The sequence below is a fragment of the Primulina huaijiensis genome, chromosome 15 (assembly GCF_012295235.1).
Source record: "Primulina huaijiensis isolate GDHJ02 chromosome 15, ASM1229523v2, whole genome shotgun sequence".
Classification (NCBI taxonomy): domain Eukaryota; kingdom Viridiplantae; phylum Streptophyta; class Magnoliopsida; order Lamiales; family Gesneriaceae; genus Primulina; species Primulina huaijiensis.
The window spans coordinates 3,256,672-3,266,063 of NC_133320.1; the positions used below are offsets into that span (position 1 = coordinate 3,256,672).

At 29.9% G+C, this 9,392-nt stretch overlaps 1 pseudogene; it reads right to left on the minus strand.

Moving 5' to 3' along the window:
• Nucleotides 1–953: 953 nt before the first annotated feature.
• On the minus strand, nucleotides 954–2,933 carry LOC140958826 (homeobox-leucine zipper protein ATHB-13-like; annotated as a pseudogene).
• Nucleotides 2,934–9,392: the final 6,459 nt, after the last annotated feature.

A 9,392-nucleotide genomic window follows, 5' to 3' on the forward strand; every position in this document is an offset into this window, starting at 1 on the left:
ATTCTAAAGAATTTGGAACTTCTATTCACCATCCCCGTTTTTTCTAATCCAGAATTTCTCATTTAATCTTGTCGAGATTAAGTTCTTATCAGACCTCATACTCGATTATGTTTAATTGACTTGAAAATTCACATTTCAACTTCGCGGACATTAAATCTTCATCATCTTCCTCATATTCGCTTCAAATAATATAAAAATGGTAACTATAGGTTTGCGGGGAACGTATGCCGCTTTATCAAAAGTTATAACGGGTGGTAATGATGCAACTCAAATTTGTTAAATAATAAATTTAATAACATCGTAATTATAATAAATAATGTAATAGCAAAAATAGAATAATAATAATAATAATACAAAACGCAAGAAGAGTGTTCTCAGTAGTGTAATTTACACATTTTTGATCAATTAACAATCTTAGTCTGCTCACATTTTTTTTTTCACTTTTGGTTTTTTTTTCCACAGGAATGCTGACATTATACTTAAAAACATTGACATAACACAAAAAAATGATTAGGTGAAATCGAACATTGTTGGCATAACATTATTGTTGATGTGTCAATGTCATGATGTCAAGCACTTTGTTAAAAAATTTAAAAATGAAAAAATTCCAAGAAAATAACTTGTTTCTTTTTTTAAAAAAAATGGCGACCCTTTTCGTATACAGAATAAACTACCAACAGCTAGCTAGCAAGAATTCGACAATTTCAAAGCTAAACGTGGAGAAGGAAGGATCTTTTTTTTCAATGCAGATTATGGCCATGACAGATCAGTATCGACCCTACTGATGTTTGACAGATTTCTATTTTATATTTTACATGTAAAATGGATCTCATTTTTATATACATTGATGCATGATTAGGTCATAATATGATACAGTGATCAGATTATATANCCAAAATATTTATGTATATTGTAACAAGAAGCTGGAAAAAGGAGCAAAAAAGGTGTGAAATTATAAAACTTTTGCAATTTTGACTTCTGACCTTCACATGGCACAGCAACATATTCTGCACATGATCAAGAAAAATTACTGATAATTCTGTTGTTCGTGCCATGGCCAAAAGTCTTGGTTTCATCGATATTTCCGAACATGTTGAAGATTTGGTGGTTCGATGAAGGGGGGTGATGATCATCGTTTAACTTCTGATTTTGAAAGTGATCCGGTAGATTCGATAAAATGAAGATGTTTTTGTTGTTGTTGTTGTTGTTGCTGCTGCTGCTTGTGACGTACAATTTGGTGTATGTCGATGTTGAGTACTTGAGGTTGTTGGCACTTCCATTGCTCCAACAGGCTTCGAATTCTTTGTTCAAATTAATTATGGTAGTTGAGAAAGCACGGGGTTCTTTGCTTTCAAGGCTAATAACTGCAATAAAACAGTAACAACTAAATAAACTAAGGTTGTATTCGACAGAGACGTACGTAGCCAGAAAATATTTTGATTTTAGGCTGAATGAATTGATAAACAAGATTAAATAATATAAATCAAATATTTAAAAATTAACTCTTAATATTACAGAGTGATACAAAATATAACATAAGCTCGTAAGTTAAAAAGACAAGACTAAATCTTAATAAAAGAAAACTCAATCCATACTACTACTTTGGTCCAAAAATATAGCTTGGGCTGGAGCCCACCCCAGAATTTTGGGTTGGCTCCATCCTTGGTATTCAGATCTATACATTAGAAGTCTATGAATTTTGATTGTAATTTTATTGTTAACAATGAAACAATAGATCAAATTTTAAATATCTTATTTATTTACACATTAGTTACGTACGTAGAATGAATTTCAAATACTTTTACATCATTAGCATGAACATACAAGAGTGGATTTGAAGTTTGTAGTCATGTTTATTTAAAATAACAAAATACATTTATATACTTTTGAAATCTATTGATCCAAATGCAACTTAATATATATTACTTGGTTTAATTACCTTGATTAGTAATAAAAAAAATCATATGATTGATTAGTAATTTAATTAATAACATGGAAAATTGACAACGTACGTCATTGGGTCTTAGAAGTCATGTAATTAATTTTTTTGTTTTTGGTTTTTTCGTCCGAGTGCTACATAATGTCGGAAGACGGAAATACTGACGTAACACCAGGAAATTACTCCTCCATCCGACAACACATCAACATTATGGATTAAAAAATAATAAAAAACAAAGTTAAGAGAACTAACATCTAACTTCGACAAATTATAAGACGAAAAAAAAAGGGACTATTTTCTCTTGATAACATTTTAATTGTGAAAGTTTTTTTTTTTTTTTGAAACTAATTGTGAAAGTTAATGAACCTGTAATTGAAGTTTCTTGTTTTGAGACTTGAGGGCATTGTTATCCGATTGGAGTGCTTCGAATTGTCTCTTCAAGACATCATAGTCCTTCTCCAATTGCTTAGTCTTCCAACGGGCCCTTCTGTTCTGGAACCATATCGCAACCTGCCTGGATTGCAGGCCGCCCAATGCCCGAGCCAACTGCATTTTCCTTTCGGGCTCCAGTTTATTTCCTTATAATTCAAAGCACTTCTCCAAGGCCTTCACCTGTTCCAGGTTCAGCCTGATCCTTTTCTTCTCTCCCAGCATCTGTAACCCGTCGTCCGACATGTCGTCGCCGGGATGCAAATCCTCATCGCCGGAGAATCTCCTCATGAAGAACTGGGGTATACCTGAAACTCATTATTCTCGAGAATTCAAAACGTCTCTCTTTTTTAAGAAAGTAATTAAGATGTGATAACTACCATGGAAGCTTTCTTGTGGAGCACGGGATGAAGCTGAGGGCAAATAACCGCCATCTTCGGGATTTCTGAACATGGATGAATTCTTATGATTGCTGGAACATAGGAATTTAGTACAAGTTTTCTTGAATTACGAGGAAATGAGTATGGTTCAGGATGCACACACGGAATTTTTGAGAAGAAATTATAGAGATTGGATGGAAAAATAAGCGATGACATAAGCTTGAGACCCAAGGGGAGAGAGATCTGTGGTTGGTCAAATTTCTAAACAGTTGTCATGATTTTATTTTCTTTATTTAATTTGTGAAATTTGAGTTTTAATTCCCATTTTTGTTTTTTATTGGTTGTTGTTGGAGTGTGACATGGTGCAAAAAAATATCGATTTCCAAAATTCGGTGAGTTAGTGAACTAAAACTTGAAATGGGATAAGTGAGTGAAACAAAAGCTTTGTTTTTCATATTTTAAAACCATAATCCAAAACTTAATAATTAAATAGGTTTAGCTTTCCCCAATATTTACAAAATCGGATTGGACTGGCCGGTTCGACTAGAAACCGGCCATTAGTCCGATCCGAAACACCTTCAAAAATTGTTTTAGTGGTCAAATGGTCAAAACATGTCGAGAATTAGTCGAACCGGCTATGCCGCTTTTTCGATTTGTTTATTTTTTATTTTTGAAAAATTATTTTTTTAAAAAAATATTAATATTACCACATCAGTATTCAAAGTTATGTCAACATTTCGAAGAAATGACACCAATTTTTATCAGGCCAAAAATTATATTTAAAAAGTTGGATATTGTAAAATGGCCCTCACATATATGTTTCGATTTTCTTGCATATAATGAAGTCCAACTAGAAAGGGCTTGGACCCGATAGACTGAGAGAAGACTTTGATCAGGATTCTAAATTTAGTTCAAAACTAGTTTTCAGAAGGGTTTTGAAATCAATTAATTAAATATTCTTATTATTTAAAATATATGAAGAATACAATATGATGAATACAAGAAAATCATCGATATGATTTATCGTCACTTGTGCAAATTGTGCAACTCAAATCAAATATAAACAATTCATTATCATTAGTTCAACTCAAAAATTTTTAGACCCTTGAACGCTACCGTTTGTTTCGCTATCTCGGCAAGCATGATTATTGTTTCCGACAAAGGTGATATGTCCTTCAAAGTTTATATTAAAAATAAATGAAATAATAATCGGATAAAGGGCGTAAATGTCATTTCACGAAAATTCCTGGTCGGCACAAAACCTAAAATATGGGGTTCTTATTGCAATTAGTTGGAGGACTAAAAGGATATCCGTGACAAGTAAAGCGAACAGCCTATATGTTTGGCACATGTTAGTTATAACCTAAAAAAGACTCATGATCACCATAAAGAGCAACAAGATTGTCATGTGATAAAGGGAAGTTAATGCTATATTAAAACACAAGGGATACTCATTAGAAGGAAGAAATTTTTTTGAAGAAATAATATGTATACAAAAAAAAAATTACAAAAAAATCGTCAACGATGTATTGCTGACTGTTCTACCGATATCATGAACATGGAAATGCTATCTATTTATATTATAAAGGACCCAGATCTCGTCGATAATCAAGATTTCATAAAAGGTTGTAAGCATATGACGGATTAAGGGGTTCTAGCCTTGGATGTCACTTTTTTTGCTTCTGGACACTAGTTTTATTTCTATTAAGTATATGTATCGTTGGTCATGTATCGTTCGGCCAACTGTGTGGCTCATTTTCTAGCTCGCAGAGCTTTAGATGTTTCTCTAGATTTTCAATAGCTAGATGAAAATATTTTATCTTGTCTTTCTTGTGTTGTTCTTCGGAATCTCTCGGATTGATTATATTTTATTTTTTAATGTTTAAAAAAAGTGAATAAATAATTTTCTGATGGGCCACGATTTTCTCTCTTTGTATATTAGCCCACAATGACATGTATCATAAAATCAATATTTTTTTAATTATATTTGATTTACAACCTAAAAATCCTAAAACTTGCATCCTCGGCGAAATGTTTTCTCGTCCTATTCCTTGGTTCTCCTGCTACATGTATTTACTATAAATTATTTTCGCACTTTGTGAACGAATTTTATTTTTTTAGTATGTGTAAATCATTTAATTCAGTGACAATTATATTTTTTAAAGAGCGAGAATTCACAACCATTACATTTCGATGCGCAGTATGTGTCAATTCGATTGTGATATACATCTAAGGCATATATCATTATGTATAATTATTTTTGTGTGTGTATTTAGCCCAATATATCATGTGACATTAATAATACATATTGATGTGCAATAATTATCTTTGTTGGGTAGTGCAGTCGAACTATGACGTTTGAGCTGCTATCCAGTTTAAAAAGTTTGAGTTGCACAATTACCAACAGATATATCTTTTGGTAAAGCGGTAAACGTTCGGTACTATAATTGATATCAGAGTCAATGTCATATGTTCGATTCTCATTTATTTGCAAGACGTGCAGTTATCCACCTCCTCACACAAGGGACTTTAATGCTTGGTAAATTTATAAAATCGACGAGAAAAATATAATTTACTCAAAAAAAATTAATTATTACGGAAAATTACGTATATCTACAGCTTTGAAGGCTATACAAGATAATAATTAATAAACTACGAGATAGTAACATGGCCTTAAATTGGGGTTCAAGAGGCTGATGAGGTTATATCATGTGAATAGCCATGAATGTTTATAAAAGCAATTTATTGAATGCATCAATTTATACGTTTATATATGTATAAATTAATTAGCTATTTAATATTTTGCAAAGAAAAATAAAAAAATAATCAATTTGAATTATGTTACTAAAATATGTATATACGATAATAGTGTAATTCGAATATTTTTAAATTATACATCAGTTCATGTATCACATGTCGATCGTTCTTCTATCATGACGTAATTATTGCGCTCAAACCATCTTTCTTAAAAAAATGTAATCCTTGCAATCTATAAAACTTGCAACGATTGCAACTAAAGAAAAAGTTATATTTGAAATAATTATGCAACTCAACATTTATAAATTATACAACAGTTCTAGAATCATGTTTCAATTGTTCTCCAAAAATCATTCTCGTATTAACTGTACTTCACGCAATCCATGTGAATGAAATACGTGCCGATTGTTCTGATATCAATCATACAATTGAACGTTTGATATTTTATAAATAAAAAACTATATATAATGATCATAATGCAACTTGAATATTTAAACCGTAAATCAATCCAAATATCACATCTCAGCCAATATTCTAATAAGAAAAATTATTGTTTTTAAAAAATCTATTCTCAATAATTACACTTTGTGGTTCATAAAAATCGAACAAGTGACATTAACTCTTATGTCAATTATATAAACTTAAAATATTATAACTGATGATTACACTGTAATTTAAATATTTTTTAACCATACAATATTTCAAACGTTAGTGTAAATCGCTCTTATAGACCATTATTGAATGTCAAATTTCAGTAGCGTATATCCTACATGATTGTAGGGAAGGAAGAAATTACATAACTAGAGTATAAAAAGTTAAATGGATAAAGGGAACGAACGATTCAAGGGAGTGAATTAACCCTTATTATTGATTCATGCAAGGATTATTGTGGGCATGTGATACATATTCAAGGCTTATAAATCAAAACGACCAATTACTTTAATTATTGGAGTGACTAATTAATTAGAGAGTGATGAATGCGCGATGGTGGAGGATTGTGTGTTCGTAATTTTATTAAAAATTATAATTGATAATAATGATATTGATGTAACTTAAATATTTTGCATATTATTTTAAATTTAATATAAAATTTGCTTTGAATGTAGTATTTCTCTAACATATGACTGAGTTATTTTTTTAGAAATTTACGAGTAAAATTGTTATTTTCCATATCTAAAAACTCGTGTACATATAAATGTTTTTTCAAAAAAAAAAATTTGTAAGATAATCTCACGAGTCAATTTTTTGTGAGACATATGTCCTATTTGGTTATCAATGAAAAATATTATTTTTATATCAAAAATATATTACTTATTATTGTAAATATGAACATAGTTGAGTCTATTTCATATATAAAAATATGTGATATCGTCTCACACTATACTTATTAATGTTTTTTTAAAAAAAAATTGAGTTAAAAGCAGCTTAATATTATGAAAAGTGATGGATGATTTGATCGATCTGTGTAGTTGGTAGTAAAGATCATTATTGCAATTACTACCAACTACACAATCCTTCGATTCTGCCCTTTTTTTTAAATGTATTATTTATATATTTATAATCGAATTTGTTTTTTTTTTTTAATCTTTTTTTTTAGTAAATAACATTTGTAGTTCACGTCGGGTGGCATACTTTTCTGTAGATAATGAAGTCTTTTTTATTTATTAAAATATCGTATTTTTTAAATTCGCTCTCCTATTTTACAGGAGTAAAAGTTAATTTTAAAAAATCCATAATTTATAATTTTATTATATTTCTAGCTAATATATATTATTTTTAGTAACACGGAGAACAAAACTTGCATCAGCCACCAAATCCAGCAGGCTTGCTGAGGGTATCCCGTGGGTTTAAGATGCTTATGTCTTATATATTTTTTCAATTTATTTTAGATAGTAAAAATAAAAAATATTAATTAAAATATATAAATTAATATTATATTTCCTATTTTACACGCAATATTTGCAAAAATACTAATTAATTATAATATTTAAGGGATGTAAAGGTGTTTATTTCGATCTCATTATGTGAGCACAAAATATTCGTATTATGTCTAATTTTAAAATTACAAAAGATTATTATAGAACAACAAAAAATAGAAAAAAAATATTAATTAATTTTTTTAATTATCAGAAAATATATAAAAACTCATTTTAATAACTTGGCCTATTTCGATCCAAGCCCGGGAATTGTGCCTCAGTACAAATGTCGCAGAGGGAATAGATTTGGTAACCTGAGCAATTTTTTATTTTTTTTATTTTAAATATTACATAACGTAAATATTTTAAAATTTAACGAAAATTGACATTACATGTTGACTAAAACCGATTATCTTCAATGCCAATCGCCTCTTTCATTGGGCTTGTCTTTATCGATCAACTCATATTTACCGTTTTATTTGGATTCTTTCGGTATATGAGATCTTACTTATGTGTGCACTACCATCTCTTCATTTCAACGGGTAAAATCTTGACACACATACAATTTTAAAAAAAAAATGGGTTCTATATATGCATGGACAAATATTGGCCATCCATTCTATCATAGGGGCAATACCCATATGGGTAGGATGAAATAAACCGATTCTTAACGTTTAACTGATTTTCATCATCGGCCGGCCGATTCGTTTCTGCATACGGCCAAATCGTTTTCCGTTATCATATGTTTTTATCTTCGATAGCATACATGATCAGACGATATCATACATGATCACGTCTGACAATGATCGGTCGCTTTACACAAATGCTAACATTTTTCGGCAAATGGATGCATTAATTGTAAGGAAAATACATGTTCATCTATTGCAGCAGAAGGCATTAATGAGGTACATATTTTGTTAAATTCAAACAACATGTTTCAAATTTTACCCAAGACGTGTGAGGTGTTTGTTCTCTCTCATCTTATAACATTTGAGTGTTTAGTTCAATAATATTTGTGAGGTGTTTGTTCTCATATATTAAGAGAGTATGTATTCTCTTTAGAAACAAAGTTAGTGATTGTACACCATAAAATATTATAGTAAAATTCTTTTCATATTGTCCGTAGTTTTTATCCTAATAAATTTGAGAGGTTTTCGACGTAAATCTCGATGTCGAGTTTTTACTTTATTTTCATATTATTATCTCAAGTTACCGCATGTAGGACCAACAACATTTTCAATATTTATCACTCGTATTTAAAGATGATTTTATATGACTATAACCTCACTAGTTCAAGAAAAATGTGAATACATTAAGGTTGTATTTGTTTTTCGATTATATTTTATTATTTTAATGAAATGATAGATGAAATCTTAAATTCATGTCTTACTTATTAACACATTAGTTACAAAAAAGTAGAATGAATTTCAAATGTATTCATTATCAGGTGAGTTTGAAGTGAAACATTTGAATTTGAAGTTTATGATCTTATTTCTCTTAAACTACAAAAATATATTTATAATTCATCGATCCAAAATACAACCTAAAAGATTCGGATGTAGCTATGATTTTAAAACTTTAGAAGAAGTTCTCTTTGAAAGGAAAACAACACATATTTATGATCAATAATATTATAACAAATAAAAAAATGTTAGTTTTGTAGTTTGAATATGCCATTATGTTCGTGCGAGAGCACTCCTGCATACATTTGTGCGGAGTTTGAGCCACTCAAGCAATAATTCATGCGTTGCCGACTTTTTTCTTCCTTTTTACGCATACAATAATAATACGGATTATTTTATCTCCGTCATGAAATCAAATATTCGTCATTTGTCAAATGTCATAAAATGTGAAGAACCGACATAATGTAATAAAATTAAAATAGAGAGAAAAATTATCTCGATCTACATAGACTAACTCTAATAATACATTTTCGCACTCCCTAGTTAAAAGGCTAGCGTAACTAACATA